Source organism: Phacochoerus africanus, chromosome 1, assembly GCF_016906955.1.
Source record: "Phacochoerus africanus isolate WHEZ1 chromosome 1, ROS_Pafr_v1, whole genome shotgun sequence".
NCBI classification, from domain to species: Eukaryota; Metazoa; Chordata; class Mammalia; order Artiodactyla; family Suidae; genus Phacochoerus; species Phacochoerus africanus.
This window is the reverse complement of record NC_062544.1, coordinates 31,133,181-31,148,178: the sequence shown is the minus strand read 5'-3', so window position 1 is coordinate 31,148,178 and position 14,998 is coordinate 31,133,181. Positions and strand designations below refer to the sequence as shown.

The 14,998-nt window shown below is 42.1% G+C and overlaps 1 protein-coding gene across 1 annotated transcript in view; it reads right to left on the bottom strand.

Annotated features, from left to right (window-relative positions):
- The window catches only part of ZNF366 (zinc finger protein 366), a 343,082-nt gene that overhangs the window by 129,884 nt on the left and 198,200 nt on the right, over positions 1-14,998 (bottom strand). The window contains exons 4-5 of the mRNA XM_047792838.1: positions 12,927-13,062; positions 11,510-11,628 (exon numbers count right to left, since the gene is read on the bottom strand). The gene's annotated coding sequence lies outside the window, so the exon portion shown is untranslated. The remainder of the gene's footprint in view (positions 1-11,509; positions 11,629-12,926; positions 13,063-14,998) is intronic.

Genomic DNA, 14,998 nt, shown 5'->3' with positions numbered 1-14,998 from the left:
CCGTCATGGCGCAGCAGGAACAAATCCAACTAGGAAACATGAAGTTGCAGGTTTGATCTCTGGCCTTGCTCAGTGGGTTAAGGATCTGGCATTGCCATGAGCTGTGGTGTAGGCTGCAGACGGCTCAGATCTGGCGTTGCTGCGGCTGTGGCATAGACCGGCGGCAACAGCTCTGATCAGACCCCTAGCCTGGGAACCTCCATATGCCACGGGTGCAACCCTAAAAAGACAAAAAAGACCAAAAAAAAAAAAAGATTTTAATTTTTTCCGTTATAATTGATTTACAGTGTTCTGTCAATTTCTACTGTATAGCAAAGTGACCCAGCCACACACACACACACACACACACATATTCTTTTTCTCACATTATCCTCCATCATATTCCATCACAAGTGACTGGACATAGTTCCCTGTGCTATACAGCAGGATCTCATTGCTTATCCATTCCAAATGCAATAGTTTGCATCTATTAACCCCAAACTCCCAGTCCATTCCACTCCCTCCCCTTCTCCCTTGGCAACCACAAGTCTGTTCTCCACGTCAATAATTTTCTTTTCTATGGAAAGGTTCGTTTGTGCCATATATTAGATTCCAGATAATGTGATACCATGGTATTTGTCTTCTCTTTCACTTACTTCACTTAGTATGAGAGTCTCTAGTTCTATCCATGTTGCTGCAAATGGCATTTTGTTCTTTTCGTGGCTGAGTAGTATTCCATTGTGTATATATACCACATCTTCTTAATCCATTCATCTGTTGATGGACACTTAGGTTATTTCCATGTCTTGGCTGCTGAGAATATTGCTGCAATAAACATACAGGCACGCATCTTTTTCAATGAAAGTTTTGTCTGGATAAAGGCCCCAAGAGTGGGATAGCCAGGTCCTGTGGTAGTTCTATACTTATTTTTCTGAGGTACCTCCACACTATTTTCCATAGTGGTTATACCAATTTACATTGCCACCAACAGTGCAGGTGCTTTTCCTTTTCTTCACACCCTCTCCAGCATTTGTTACTTGCTGACTTGTTAATGATGGCCATCTGACCAGTGTGAGGTGATACCTCATAGTAGTTTTAATTTGCATTTCTCTAATAATTAGTGATGTTGAGCTTTTTTTCATGTGCCTAGTGGCCATCTATATATATTCTTTGGAGAAAGGTCTATTCAGGTCTTTTGCCCATTTTTCAATTGGGTTGTTGGCTTTTTTGCTGTTGAGTTGTATAAGTTGTATATTTTAAAGATTAAGCCCTTGTCAGCTGCATCATTTAAAACTATTTTCTCCCATTCTGTAGGTTGTCTTTTGGGTTTTTGGTTTTTTTATGGTTTCCTTTGCTGTGCAAAAGCTTGTCAGTTTGATTAGGTCCCATTGGTTTATTTTTGCTTTTGTTTCTGTTGCCTTGGGAGCTGACCAGCCACCCGTCACCCACACAAGAGTCGCCTGGTCTCCCACAGCCCAAGCAAGTGGCCTCTTACCACCTGTAGCCTGCGCTAGAAGCTCCCCACCATTTGAGAATCCGCACATGCCCAGGGAAAGAGATTCCTATGGTGGTCTGCCCCTCCTCCTCTCGCCCCCACCAACAATGGCATCTGGCTTCTCCTCCAGGCCCAGACCTCCTTCTGGGTTCCCTTGTCTGTGGCATTCAGCACACCACTTCCCAGCTCCTCAGGCTGTTTCCACACAGCCAACCCTAGTCTTCTCCCTGGAACTAAACTCCAGAGCCTGAGTCTCAGTGCCCAGCCCTCTCCCGAGAGTCTCTGGCTGTGCTGTCCAGGGTGGATGATGCAGATGAATCTGTGCAGCTCTCACTCTGCTTTGCCCTCCTCAGTCCAGCTGCTGCTATTTTCTCCTCAGCTGTCTCAGCTGATCTCCCCATCATGGTGGCTTCCCAGAGTATGGGTTCCTTTCCTCTTTAACAGCTCCCTCTCAGGAGTGCTAGTCCCATCATGATTCCTTCTCTCTCTCTTTTTTTTCTTCTTTTGTACTACCCAGTTATATGGAGTGTTTCTTGCCCTTTTTGAAGGTTTAATAAGGTCTTCTGCCAGCACTCAGTAGATGTTCTGTGTGAATCACTCTACATGTAGATTTTTTTTTTGATGTGTTTGAGCATGAGGTCTTACTTGTCCATCATCTTGATCCTTCTCCTCAATCTTATTTTATTTATTTATTTATTTACTTATTTTTGTCTTTTTGCCTTTTCTAGGGCTGCTCCTGCGGCATATGGAGGTTCCCAGGCTAGCAGTCAAATCAGAGCTATAGCCATCAGCCTACCCCAGAGCCACAGCAAGGAGGGATCTGAGCTGCGTCTGCAACCTACACCACAGCTCATGGCAACGCCAGATCCTTAACCCACTGAGCAAGGCCAGGGATCGAACCCACAACCTCATGGTTCCTAGTCGGATTCGTTAACCACTGAGTCACAACGGGAACTCCCAAATCAATCTTACTTATTTTAAAACTTCATTACAATCTCAACTCTTCCTCTCCCCTCAACTCTGGGATGAGAGTAAATGAATTCTGTTCTTTGCACTGTTTTCACTTTTTTTCTGCCTTTGAACATTCTACTTCTCCACCTTTCAAACTCTGGGCCAAACCCTTGCCTACTTCTGGTGGCCTCTGCTAATGGGGATTCTATTCAGTGATGGTACTCCTGGTTTCCTTAAGGTGGACAATGATACTCAAAGGAAATAATATATGTAAAAACACTTGGAAAAATGTGAAGCTATATAGATGCAAGGAAACATTGCTATTAAGTATTGGGAAGGTTTATAACATTTTCCTTCCCCATGTTGACTAACAGTTTTAATCCCCCACCTTTACTGAGAATTGAACATTAAGATGGGGCAAATGTGACTGAGGTTGTACAGAGGGATGCCGAATTTGGACCATGATAAAGAAAGACTACAGAGACCACCTGGGGAAGAAACTGGGGAAGGAGCCCATCTCTCTAGGTGACTTCTCCTGAAAGCAAATAGATCACAAAAACAGTTCATGGAAGAACTTTGGATCATTCAATGAGGAGCTCTTAAAAATGGTTTTCCATGAAGGCAACTCTAATTTGTTAAAAAGTTATCCACTTGGGGGTATCACTCACGCAGCCAAGAAAGAGTATTGGTGAGTAAAAATATGAGAGCTTCAGGAAGAATTTATCTGTGCCATGAATGAACAACTGGCCTGATGTGGGCTCCTGTGTGAAAAAGAGAAAATAGCATGAACCCAGAGGGAAAAGCCTGAATCAGGGAAAGTTTCTCACTTTCCCCCCAGAATCTTCGAGCCACTGGAAGGGGAAACAACACAATCCCACTTAGGAATATTTTTAGTGAGAAACTAGACCAATCATCATCTAGCTGCTGAGAGCCACCTATTGAAGGAAATGGGGCATGTTTACCAGACTCAGACAGATGTGTTTGAGTGGTTATCTAAATGTGACCCCTAGTGTCCAACTTTTATGGCACTCACAGTGGAAAATCGAGCTAATTTGATGGGCTGGAAACCATAGAACCATGAAATGTTAGAGTTGAAAGGCATTAGAGAACATCCAATCCAGTTTCCTACTTTACAAAAGAGTGATTAAGGCCCAGTAGTGATTAAGTGACCTGCCCAGAGTCAGAGAGATAGTAGCAGACTGGAATGGGACCCACATCTTCTAAGACCTGGTCCAGTACTATTATTTAAGAATATTTTCCATAAAGTGCCATTGGCTTTATGTATTCCTTTATAGGATCCATCTATGGAAGATCATGAAAACTCAGTGTTTATTTCCTGTGGGCTGAATTACAAAGAGGATATTAACATTATTTACTTGTTCTGAGGCAGTGCTAATCAGTGACTGAATCTTAAATTGTTCATGTTAAGAATTGTTAAAAAGATTTAAACCCTTTCCATATTTCCCCCATTACACATCACACATTTAAGTGACAGATTATGCCATTTCTTCTCACCCTGAGGTTTATAGTGATTTTCAAAGGAGAGAAATTATACCACATAACAGGAACAATCAGTCAGGGTGCAAATCAGATGGACCAAGTCTCCGGAGATTCCTCACCATGGCTGTTTGCATCAGCAGCTGTTATTCTCTACCCACTTCCTGTCTGCTCACAGCCTGCTAAGTGAAACCAGAGGGCATTGTGCCCATCATGTATCTCCTAGAGACCAGATGACCCAACCTCAGCCAGCTGCTCACTCCCACCCCGTAGTAATGGGGTTGCTTCCTCTCCAGCTCCTCTGCACAGCTCTTCCCCCTTCTAGTGTCCCCAAGCTCCTATCCCCTCTCCATCCCCTCAGACTATAAAATGATCTTGTCCCCACTTCACTGAAAAACAGTCAAGGCCATTCAATATACCCTAACAAACCTTCCCTCTTCAGGATTCCAAAATGTCTCTTTATCATCTATTCTTTTTCAAAGGAAGAAACAGCCCTTTTCTTTTCCAAGTCTAGTCCTCTCTTTGTGCTTGTGAATCCTTCTGGGACACTGTTCCATCAATTATCAAGGTTCCAGTCTCTGTCCCCTTTTCCTTCCTCTTCTTCCTGACTCCTCTATTGCCTAGAAAAATGCCCAAATTGCCCCTAAGCAGAATATAACTTTTTGGCCAACTTCTTGAAACTAAACTTCATCTCTCCCCCTCCCTGTTACTACCAAACTTACCTACCTTCATCATCTCCTCAACCACTTGCAATTTCAAGTGTATTCCAATAGTCTCCTGAAATCATTTTTCTAAACAATTAAAACAATAGCGTTTTGTTTGTTTGTTTGTTTGTTGGCCATGCTTATGTTACGTGGAAGTTCCTGGGCCAGAGATCAAATCCACACCACAGCAGCAACCTGAGCCACTAGAGTGACAACAGCAAATCCTTAACCTGCTACACCACAAAGGAACTCCAAAACAATATTTAATCATTAAACCCAATGCCCTATTCTTAGTTTTTAATTTTTCCCTGACCTTGCTACAGGGTTTTGTTCACTCAAGGAATATTTACTATTTACTAAACATCTATTTTCCCAGTCGTGCATCAAGGAAGTGCTTTTTCCTTAGAGTCCCAGCAATTTGGCTATAAAATTCAATAATTTTCTCACATTATTTTGTGTATATGTCTAATAATCCAAGTTAGAATATAAGTTCCTCGAGGAAATGGACCTTTTCTTCTGACCCAGTTTGCCTTGTATAGAACCTTGGCTCTGATGTGTTTGTGGTAGCCAGCTTCTGTGACGGCCCCAAAGTTCCTCACCTTCTGATGGTCATGCCCACGTGTGGTCTCTTCCCATACTGAACAGAGCTGACCTATGCCACCGAAAAGATATCAAGGAAATTATGGGTTGTGACTTTTGACGCTTGGTCATGAAAGACATTATGGCTTTGCCTTGGTTTCTCTTGCAAGACCTCTCACCCTAAAGAAACCTGCTGACATTCCATGGGAATACTCAAACAGCTCTATGACTGAAGCTTCCTGCCAATAACCAAGTGAGCTGTCTTAGAAATATATCTTCTAGCTCCAGTCAAGCCCGCTGATGACTGCAGCCCTCGCTGACATCCTGACTGCAATATTATGAGAGAACCTGAGCTGTCCAGCTGGCCATTACCAAATTCATAGCCCACAGAAACTGTGCAATAATATATGTTATTTGTTTTAATATGCTAAGTTTTTGAGTAATGGTTATACCACAATAGATAGATAATTCAGATTTTAGTACCCGAAAGTGCAATAGTGCTATTATAATAAAAATCTGAAACATGGGAATGGTTTTGGAATTGGGAAGTGGGCAGAAGTTGCATGGACTTAGAAGAAACTATTAGAGAAGGCTGAAAAACCTTGAAGGTTCTGACAGTAGATGCTTGATACCCTTTAAGGAGGCTGCAGGTGAGTCTTAAAGGAAAGGAAGGACAAAGCTATTAGAAATTAGAGGAAAGGTGATCCTTCTTAAGAAGCGGCAAAATGTTCAGCAACATAGTAGAAATTAGAAACTATACCTGATGAACTGGCTGATCTAAGGAAATTTCCAGTCAGAGTGCTGAAGATGCCACTTTGTTTCTTCTTGCTGCTTATGGTAAAATTTAAGAGGTGAGAGATAAGCTAAAGGAAAGACTGCTAAATACAAAGAACCCAGGAAGTGTTGTATTTAAAGTTTTTCAGTTTGCCCTTCTAGCAAACTCTTGTGAGAGTACTCTCAGAAAAATATGGTCTAAAGATGAAGTCAAGGAATTGACTATTAAATCCTTTAAGATCTCAGAAAGATCCAAGGCTGTGCTTGGAGAACTATTAAGTCAACAGGTCTTCTAAGACGTTTAAAGATGTTGTCCCTCTGAAGTCTCATAGAAGCTCAAGAGGAGAAGGGCTTATCGTGAAGCAATTTGTATATGTTACTGTATGGAGTGAACCTCAATAGGATCACAAATCTACAAAGTTTTGTCAGACCCACAACTTGTATTTTCAGAAATATGGCCAGCTTGTATTAAAAGGGGCAGAGATAGTATAAAAGTAAAAGCAGCCTCTAGACTCAAACTTCCAGAGGGTGAAACAAGATGAGAAAACTATACAACCATATGAATTACTTTTGATGGAAAAGGAAAAATGACTCATAGAGTAGAGCCAAGGGTCATTGAGAATCATTCTGGGAAGCAATGTCACTATCTGTTAAGTCTCCTACAAACGAGGCCTCCTGCCAATAGTGTTGTGAGTGAACAATCTTGGAAGTGATCCTTTGGCATCAGTCAAGCCTTTGGATGACTGAAGCCCCACTGATATCCTGACTACAACAAGAATCACCAAGCTAAATTGTTCCTGAATTCTTGACACTCAAACACCTTGTGAGATAACAAATGGTTATTTTTTTGTTTTAGGCTACTAAGTTTTGCAGTATTGTGTTATGGAAAAATAGAGAACTAACATAATGTTCAATAAATATTTGTAGAGGAAATCAAAGAAATCATCTCAAGAAAGAATATAACCAAATTCCCAGTGTATCCCATAATTAAGTATAAAAAAATCTTTTAAAATATATACAACTAGGTCATTGGCAGGGAGAAATATCGACTCTTAATCCTATTTCTGCTATATAGACACTTAATACAAAGAGGAAGCAAGCAGAGGTACCATGATCTCTTTACCAGCTGACCCCATGGCATATGGAAGTTCCCAGGCCAGGAATCAAATCCTAGCTGCAGCTGTGACCCACGCCACAGCTGTGGCAACACTGGATCCTTAACACAATGTGCTGGGCTGGGGATTGAACCCACACCTCAGTAGCAACCAGAGCCACTGCAAAGACATTGGATCCTTAACCTGCTGTGCCACAATGGAACTCCTCATTCTCCCTTCTTTACACTCTTTTAGGTCTGAATTTGTCTTTGTTGTCATGGCTTCATTTTCCATGATTATATGAAAGAACCCAAGTATGGTAGGTCAAAGTGATATAGCCAGGAAACCCTATCTTATCTTTATACCTTTAGAAGCATACCTTGGAGCAGGAAGAGTTTTAAACACTAGATCCCAAGAGAGCAAACACAGACGCATAATTCTAAAAAGTCAGTAAAGAAGATACAATCCTGCTTCTCAAATGAGACCATTGGAATTGATGAAAAGTTATAGCCTAAGAAGATAATCGTCACCAGATTGACAGGTTGAAGGGCCCAATGAGAGCAATGCTTAACGCTGGGCCTGTTTTCACGGGTCTGTCTCTGAGTTCTCCAGAGTTCGTATCTATGTCTGAAAACTCCTAATGTAAATCGTTACCTTGAAGAATACAATACTGTCATTGTTGTTTTACTTCTGCTAAACCCAATAATACTGCTGAGGAATGATCCTCTGAGCTGAAAGATCCTCAAATTTGCCATATATGTTGACTGCAAACAACAAAAACCCTGCTGAAAATGGCTTAAACAAAAAGCAATTCTCTCAATTGAAAAAGAGGTTCAGGCATAAACAGATTGGGTCCTTTGGGGTTCCTGTTCTGCCACCCTTCAACCATGGCTGCTGCACCTCCAGTGGGCATCCTGGTCACCTTCCAAGAAGGAGGGAGGAAGCAAAAGACAAAATGGGCAATCCAGTCACATCTGTCCCTTCTGAAACGCTTCCGCAGACCAGCACCCAGTGACTCCCATTCACATCTCAGTAGCTGAACTAGGTCCCATGACTATTCCTACCTGTAAAGGAACCTGAAAGATGAGGTTTTCATTTTCTTGCCTCTTCAATAGAAGAGGGCAGGGTGTAGGGAGTTGTGAGTCTGCCACACCTCAGGTTAAAAGAGATCTCAGATAACTCCTCGAATCTGACCTTCTGCCTCAAACAAGCTTATTCCCTAGACATAGTTCTCTCCATTAGAGTATGCGGTGGATACTGGAATACAGAAAAGTGTCTCTTGCCCCTCTCGCCCTTCACAGCAGAACAAAGCAGCAAGAATTGTCTTTTAGAAAACAGATGCCTTGGGAGTTACTTCACTGGGGGTCAAACCTGTCCTTTCAGCAGCTAAGGCGATTATTTTTCTTAATTACCATTGCTTCACGTCTTGTTATGTGAGCTGTCAGCGTCTTAATTTAGCTGATGACTTTCCACAATCATTTCAGATTTATTTGGTACCTAATTTACTTAACATAGCTTTTGCTGTGAAAGTTAATCAGGGGCCCCAAAACCCTTAATAAGCTCAATATTTTACAGTGAACACCACCCTGAGGAATGCTTTACAAAAATGATGACAAGGCACAGGGTCTGTAGCTTTCAGAATCAATAAGTTACTGACTAATGAATTAACAAGGTCTTGAACTTACACTTCATTACCAGGTTCATGTAGCAGATGCACAAACGAGCATTTGTAAGTGTAGCTCATTCTTCCTAGAAAATTTCCTTTAACCCAGCAACTGGGTATAGGAGCATCTCTGTAGTCTTATAAATAATGATTAAGGAACATACACCATGCAGTAATTTAAATGATCTTGCTTTTGCCACCATTTCTTTAGCTATTTCCTTTGAGAAGAAGCTGTTTTGCTTTGTTTTCACTTTCCACCATCCTGACTTTTGATGGAAATCACTGAGGCAGACAAAAATGCCCTGTTGACTCATCTCTTTCCACACATCAACTAGAGGTAAGTTTAACATGCAGGGACCATCTTCATGTAATTTACAATCCAAGACTGGAAATACAAATGCAGAGGACCACAGGGCAGTCATAAAACATATACACCACTTAAAAAGGCAAATAGCTACCCCCTCCAACTGTGAGCATCTTGCATGTACCTGCTACCTTCAATACAAAATATCTACATGTACCCTGCAAAGAGTAGGACGCCAGGGAATAACTGCTGAATAGGTTTTTGTAATGATGGAGATTTAAAAGGAAGTGAGGAAGAATAAGAATAGGCAGAATACCTGGCCTAGGGTAGGCAAGTGATACACGCTTACATAAAGACTGGGATTTTCCTTTTTCTCCCATGCAAAGAATTGCAGGGAACCTGAAATTTAAAGGGGCAAGAGAGAACATTTGTCTTGAGGTAGGTTGTGACTGAGGGGTGGAGGACTTCTTGGCTCTAATCTGGAGGGCGCAGAGGATGGAGAAGGACTGAAAAAAGGGATACCTGAACCTCAGGAAAAGCAGAGAGAGAAGCTGGGGAGTTGGGAGAGATGGAAAGAAGGGAAATACTCCCAGACTCTGAGCCTCTGTTCCCCATCCCTTAACTAAGAATAATACTTGCTCTGCCTACTTCAAAGAGATATAATGAGGATTAAGTGAAATGGTGTGTGTAAAAGTGCTTTCAAAACCTGAAAACACTGTATTAGTACAACAGGTCCTTTGAAAGCTATTTTTGGCTCTGGAACAAGTGAGCAGGTGCCACAATGATGGTAAGTGGAGCGCAGAGGCAAGTCACAAGTCACAAAGGGATTATGGTCCCAGGGCACTTTAAAGGGTCACAGTAGGAATCTCAGATACCCTACTTTCTTAGGGGCCCAAACTTCCTGAAATGTTTTCACATAAAATGTGTTTATCACCAGTGAGACTTTGTGAAGAATAAGGAGCCTGAGACTCTAGAATTAATGGGCTTACCAGACACACACAACTGGTTAACAGCAGGGTCAGGACTAGGCTCAAGCTAGGCTTAGGAACTGGCTCACAATCCAAAGCTCAGGCCACTCCAGGAAAACCCTCCAGCATGATTTAAACTCATCAGCACCAGTTCCTTTTATTTCAAGGTACAATTTGATGAGCAAGAACTAGGAGAGACAGTATCACTTCCCTGGACTTCTGATGTCTCACCTAAGAACAATTTTCACAAGGAAAGTAATGGGGACCATATTTTATCTAAATTGGTTTCCTTTCTGCAAAGTTGAATCTACCTATTTTCAGGGAAGGAAACTGGGTGCTTATGGCCTCCCTGTGGAGTTGTGCCCAGGGATTTGATAAGATGAGAGCATCATAATGGGCATCCTGACGCAGCTTCCTAATGAAAGAGCTAGATTGGCATTAGACTGCAGTCCCATCTGTTGTGGAGGTTCTCTGCTTTGAGCTAGTATTCTTTACCTTGCAGCTGTGCAATACAATAATTTAGGTTGTTAGGCTGGCATTTGTCTAATCAGTTCAGACAGCTATTATAAAAATAACATTGACTGGGTGGCTTAAACAACAAACACTTATTTCTCACAGTTCTAGAAGCTGGAAAGTCCAAGATCGAGGGACTGACAGGTATGGCATCTGTTGAGGGCCTGCTGCCTGGCTTGCAGGTAGCTGCCTTCTCTTGCATCCTCATGTGGCTGGAAGAGGTCACTTCTCTCCCATTGCTTTCTACAAGGACACTCATCCCTTTCATGAGGGCTCCACTCTTACAACCTAATTACCTCTCAAAGGTCCCACCTCCAAATACTAACACATTGGGGATTAGTCTTCAACATGAATTGGTGGTGGCAGGGGGTGGGGGGTCAGGGAGCGGCACAAACATGCAGTTCATATCACAGTTACGAGTGTTTTTTCTTCCTTACCTTGTCTATTTGACCTGACACTGACTTTATCTGATTTATATACCTCTAAGAATTATAAGCAGTGGCCCATTTTTAGTTTCAATTACAGAGATAATTTTCCGTCCTACTGAGATAAGAGCAGAATGAATATGCAATAAAATAAGTAGTTTTGTGAAGCACTCAAACTAATGAAGGCTTGTTGCCTGATAGAGGTGACATCCTTGCTGCTTCAGAATATAACCAGTGTTACCAAGGCAATCCATATTATAAACTTCTTATCAAGGAATTATACATGTACAATTTATACGTGTACACATACTTGTGGATTTTAGTGAACCTTAGAAAACCAACTTGGAAATATATTTCATATTGCTTCTGCAGTCTACACTACACAATTAAGCACTTAATTATGCAATAATTCTTTTCATGTTAGTTTTGAAAGCCCTTAAAATTTGAAGACCATGTACTAAACTTCTTTTATAACCTCTGCAAGACCTAACACAATCTTAAGCATGTAGAAGGTGTTCATGAAATATTTCTTGATTGGTTGCTTTCAGCATATTAACAGATACCTGGAGAGGTAAGGTCCTTAAAGAGTCCGGTTGATAAAGAGCTGTAGATGTCATGTCAAAGAAGATGATAGCATCTGCAGCTTAGGAGGATGACTCTGAAGACCATGTGGAGGCTGGAGCTAGAAGAAGAAAAGAGGTGGAGAGATGATGACAGCAGTGAGAGCTTTTGGAAACTGTTCAAATAGCCCATGTGGAGAAATGTCTAAATGATGGCAATGACAAGGCTCAAGGGAAAGACAAGACTGATGCAAGAGATATGTAATAACTACAATCAGTGGAGTTGAGAAAAAGGGAATCTGCAATGGTTCCTAGGTTTCAGCCTTAGATAGTGATGTCATTATCCAAAATAGGAAATTCAGCTTGATAAAGAGGTTGGAAGTGGGAAGAGATAGAGAATTTCATAGTGGACATTTTCTTTTCCCTTTTTCAGCCACACCTGTAGCATATGGAAGTTCTCAGTCTAGGAGTCAAATTGGAGCTGCAGCTGCTGGCCTACATTACAGCCATGGCAACACTAGATCCAAGCTGCATCTGAGACATACACCACAGCTTTCAGCAACGCCAGAACCTTAACTCACTGAGAGAGGCCAGGGATTGAACCCACACCCTCATGGAGACTATGTCAAGCCCTTAACTTGCTGAGTCTCTAAGAGAAGAGGGAAATCTGGGGTAGGGATTTAGACTTTGAGGTTGTAAGAGCATGGATGTTAGTTGAAGGCATGGATACCACTGAGAATACCCAAGAATGGATATAGAGGGAGGAGGATGTTAGGATTTAAGGTAGGTCCATGAAATAACTTGAGAAAGAGCTATTATAAGCATAGGAGGTAAACCAGGGTGATACCCTGAGGCCGTGTGGAGGTGGGAACACAAGATGGTGACTGAAGCCAAAAACACCAAAGACCCAAGGCCTTAATGAGATCAAAAAGCCGGAGAAAGGAAGATCTAAAGGACAACTGGTGATTGGGACTCAAAGAAAGCTAAGCCATCAGATGGGTGACAGTGTCCTGGATATAATCACAGGAAAAACTTGTCCAAATTGAACCCTGAAACATCATTTCTGCAACATGACCCTTTACCTGAGTCTCAATTCCCTTTTTTAAAAAATTCACACCTTCCTTCTTACCCATAAGCTCACAATTCAATGAGAGTCTAACCCACTCTTACATACAATCTCTCTATAAGTTCCTAACATAAGTTCTCATTTTGAAACTGGGCTAATGGAGCAGTATTTATTGGACCCCCCCCCCAAAAAAAAGCTATTTGACCAAAAGATAAAGCTGGGTTTCTGTAGACCCAGCAGGAACTGTAAGATACAGTTTTATTCTATAGTCTTTCTGTAAATATTTTAATTAGATGCCATTTTCTGATGATAATGGCTGTGTGAGTAATTGCAAAGAAATTTAAAAAGACACACCTCAGGGAACCACAGCAACCTCATGCTGCACATCAATGTAGGGAGGACAGGATGCGAGTCATACCATATTTGCACAGGTCAGATCGTAGATGGGATGGAAACTTTACCATGAATGCTGGCAGGAGTGGATGTTTAGCTGGAAAAGAGAGGAAGCCAGGGGAACAAATAATTGATGAAGTACTTTAATATTGCTGCAGTAAAAAAATAATAATGACTGATATATATCAAGCCCATATCAGGCAGTGAGCTCTATATAAGCTGTATATGTATTACCTTAATATCCGTAAACCCTCAAAGAGATGAAATAAAAACTTATACACATATCACTTACCAAGTGCTTTACAACAACCCCATGAGTTAGGTGCTATTATCATCCCCATCTTTCAGATCAGGAAGTGAAGGCACAGAGAAGTCACTCTAGGTCAAGCTAGTGAATGGTGGAGCCTGAATTTGAATGATGCAGTTGGAAAGCAGAGACCATCTCTTACATAGAAAGCTTACAGTATTATCATAGGCATTTTATGGGTGAGGAAGATAATACACAGAAACTATGAGCCACTGAACCACAGTCACATAGCTAATAGTAATGAAGCTGGAATTTGAAGCCACTGGAAACCAATGAGCAATTAGGAGGCAAACTGTGCTTCAGTATAAAAAAGCTTGTCTAACTTCCAAAGCTACATGACAATGTGATAGGAAGCCCAGTGGGCTCCTGAATCCCTTGTGCCCAGAAAACCCAGGAAAAGAGGTAATAATATAGTAGTATTTCCTATTTACATCCATATTATCATTTCCAAGGTGCTTTATAGGGAGGCTCCCTTTCTTGGTTTTGGATTTGACAGCCTTCCCTGGTCGCTCCCCACCTACTCGGTGAAGGACTTCAAACTGAAAGCAGATTGCTTGACCTGCCCACTGCTAACCACAGTCACTGACACTTGAGTTGGTTTTGAAAGGTCCCAAATAATTTTTGACAATTGATCAGCATTTGCTGAACCATTAAGCTATATTTGTGCATGTACTTGTGCTCCCCATTCATTCATTCATTCATGAGCATCCCTGCTCATCCTACTAATAATGGTTATTAAACATCCATCAAGTGCTAGGCACTGTCTAGGTGCTAAGGGTGCAGCAAGGAAGAAGCACAATCTCTGCTGGCACAGTTGTCAATGGCCGATTTATAGTATACCCATTCTGGAGGTCACCTGCAGTCAGGTCCCGCTCTGGGCCTCAGGGTGTTCTCTGTCCCTGGCCTGTTTGGCCCATGCTGAGGAATGTCCCTCGGCCCATATGGGGAGAAGTTAGTGGGTATGTGCCCCAGCTTCTTGCCCTTGGGTGGGACAATGTGACGTATGCTCTTTACAGACTATTCAAGGCAACCCCGCAGAACTGAGCCCAGTTCTAGAGCCCACAGCAGGAATGCCATTAATGCTCTTTCTGCTGTCTCTCCTCTATTCCCTGTCTCACTCACTCTGCTACTTAGGATCATTTCCTAAATAAACTAATTACACTCAAGTCCTTGTCTCAGGATCTGCTTTGAGGGGAACCTGTCCTCCAGGGGCCTCTGACCTAGTGGTTAGGACATGTGTGTTGTCATTGAGTCTGCAGATTCACCTGAGTAACCACACTGAGAAAACCAGAGGCATTTTCCTTAGCAAGGTCAAATGCATCACGTGGCTGTCCCCTTCAGTACTTTTAGGTCCAAAATTAACATGGAACAAAGATACCTAGAGACACTTGCAGGGCAAGGTCAAGCCAGAGCACTTTGCTGAGAAGTGAAGCTCTGGCACATGGAGATGGCATTTCTAAGCACTCTGCAGGCATTATCATCCATTGCCTATACAAGCGAGAGAGAGGAGAGTACAGGAGGAAAAAGAGAGGCCATGGTACAGTGTCCAATAAAGGCCTGATTTTAGCCACTGATTGTCCATGTCTTCAGTGGGGAGCACACACTCTGACTCAGCCAGACACTTTGTCTCCAGACACACGGTCACTCCTGCAGCAGCTCTGGTTGCTGGCTGCTGGTATACCACTATAGGCCCAAGGGAAACTTCTTGTTCTCAAAAGAACAGCAT